The sequence below is a fragment of the Kryptolebias marmoratus genome, linkage group LG16 (assembly GCF_001649575.2).
Source record: "Kryptolebias marmoratus isolate JLee-2015 linkage group LG16, ASM164957v2, whole genome shotgun sequence".
NCBI lineage: Eukaryota > Metazoa > Chordata > Actinopteri > Cyprinodontiformes > Rivulidae > Kryptolebias > Kryptolebias marmoratus.
In genome coordinates this window covers 31,333,859-31,336,616 of record NC_051445.1, presented here as the reverse complement: position 1 = coordinate 31,336,616, position 2,758 = coordinate 31,333,859, and positions in this window count along the sequence as shown.

Here is a 2,758-nt window from a genome sequence, read left to right as displayed (position 1 = left end):
GGGGGGGGGTGCCGATGATGTGTTCACACAGACCTCAGAAAGTAAGTAGTAGCCCCCCTGCCAGGGAGGATGGGTATATGCCCTTTCACCTTGCTCCTTCTGAGTTCCATCTGTCGAGGTGGACTGGCGCCTGCCTGGTGTGTTGGGGGCTCTGGGGGGGCATCTCCTGCTTGGTGCTGGGCAGTTTCTGTGCTGGGGGCTGGTGTGAGCGCCAGGCCATTGGGGGGTTGGGTCCCAGATTTAGCCTGCACGGCGGGAGGTGGTGCCCTGCGTCTCTCCCCGTACCTCTTTGTCCTGGGGGCTGCTGACCCTGTGCTTTGCTGGTGACCTACCTCTGTGTGGACACGGAGCAGCCTTGGGGTGGTGCCGGATGTCTGTTTGCCTTGGACTGCTGCTGCCTTCTGGGGCTGGATCCACCTGTCCTTTCTGCTCCTGGGTGCTGTAGATGGTGGGTATTCTACTGTTCACAGCACTTTTTTAAACTGTGCCTCTTCAGGCGGCATGCTCACATAACTCCCACATAACATGAACATGAACATGAAGGTTATTGTCAGTTACTAGTTTTTGTAACAACTTTATTTTAGAAATTTAAAACAAGAACAAACTTTTTCAATAACAAAAAAATACAACAAATTCATTTCTTGGCAATTTTTTCAAGACAGCTGTCAGCTGCTGTTCAACCATGTCATGACGAGTTGTATCAGTTTCTAGAGTTGAAAAATGAAAGGGGGCTTGTCACACCATCACAAGGTGTAGTCCACATCCTCACAGCAGCAGAGAAAGCTATCAGGCTGTTCATGAGCACTGCGTCAGCAAAGAACATCTGTTCTGTAAATAAAGTAACAATGTATGTGAAGAATGAATGTGGGGACATTGATCCACTTTGCCTTGGGGAACACACAGAGTCTCAGTATGGAACAGATAACCATTACTTTGACATCATCAAAGTCTTGGTTGCCTGTTACTACACCATCAGGCAGAAACACATCGCACGTTTACGCTCCTCTCATCTGAAAAAAAAAAAGAGTCTGTATGACAAAAACTGACCAAGGTTATACATTTCAAAGTCCACTAACTGCTTTCTGACAATGTAACATGATCAGGCAATTTTAAATTTGGTGTCTTAAAATACACTTAATGCATTTGCCTGATATTTGTATTTGCTTTTATTTCTGAAAAGTGTGACTTTAAAAATTTTTTTTTTTAATTTTAAAGACTTTTTTTTTATTATTATTTTATTTTTATTTTAGTTTTTTTTTTTATCATTTATCAATTTCTTTTCTTTCTAGTGTATATTCTGCATGAAAAATGATCAGTTTATGCCATTTTGCTTGTAACATTGCTGATTTGACTACTGTTGTTGTGATTGTAAATACATAGTTCAGAATTTACGTTTCTGTTAAATTCATGGTTTTTATTATTATAATTAAAATAACAGTGAGTATTTGTGACATTGTATGATGAAGTATATGCACAATTTGGCGCCTCTTACCCACTAAAAAAAATTATTTCGTTAGTCCTCAGGATTGTTTATATAGCCCTGCGCCTTTAAGAATACTATAGTAAGATGGCGCCGCTTTTCACCGCACCTCGGCCTGAGCCTTTAAAGCGGCGTGTCATGTCTATAATATATACGTCATTGGAGTACGCATTTGTGGGCCGCATTTGAAGGAGTCTTCGAATTGGGACAGCCTTCGGCGTGCCGCTGTGACGTAATCGGCCAACAAATCTGGCCTTCGAAGGATGCAGCCGCTGAATTGGGTTATTTTTGAGTCAGTTCTGTTTTGTTGGTGCAGCCAGTTAGTTTGTTCACATTTGTTTTGCCTGCGTTCCGTTGTGGTTCCTTTTCCTCGTCCTCCGTGGTTAAAATCCTCACCTCCACTTTTTCAATCCAACCCTCAGCCTCATCTAGTCTGGTGGTCATCTTTCGAATGTCTTCTTTGATTTCCCCCAAATGCTCGTTATTTTCCTGTCGGAAGCCTCTTAATTCCTACAGTACCGTCTCTCATTCAGCCATATTTCCATTATTGGTTGCTTAGCTTAAGTCAAAAAGTACAGCTGCAATTTTTCAAAGCAGAGGTTCAAGGTGAATAGCGGTTAGCATTAGCCGAAAAGCTAGCAATGTTTTCTCGGTTTTAAGCGTCCACTATCTGGTATTACAAGGCATCGGTTTTGAAATACACTCCTGATCAAAATCTTAAGACCAGTCAAAAAATTGCAAGAATTTGCATTTTGCACTATTGGATCTTAAGAAGGTTCTTAGAGCTTCACAATGTTAAAAGAGGAAATCAGCGTAAGAGACAAGTGGTAGACCCAAAAAAATTTCACCAGCTCTGAGCCGCAGGATCCGATTGGCTGTCCGTCAAGACACAGGACAATCCTCTACCCAAATTAAGACCATTACTGGTGCTGACTGCAGCCCAATAACCATCAGACGGCATCTGCGAGAGAAGGGCTTCAGAAACAAAAACATCTTCAAAGGCCACGTCTTCTTCAACGCCACAAAATTGCCCGTTTGGACTTTGCAAGGGTGCACCAAACATGGGACATTGAAAGGTGGAAGAAAGTTGTCTTCTCTAATGAGAAAAAATTTAACCTTGATGGTCCTGATGGCTTCCAACGTTACTGGCATGACAAGGAGATCCCACCTGAGATGTTTTCTACACGGCACAGTGGTGGGGGTACCATCATGATTTGGGGTGCGTTTTCCTTCAATGGAACAATGGAGCTTCAGGTTGTGCTGGGGCGTCAAACAGCA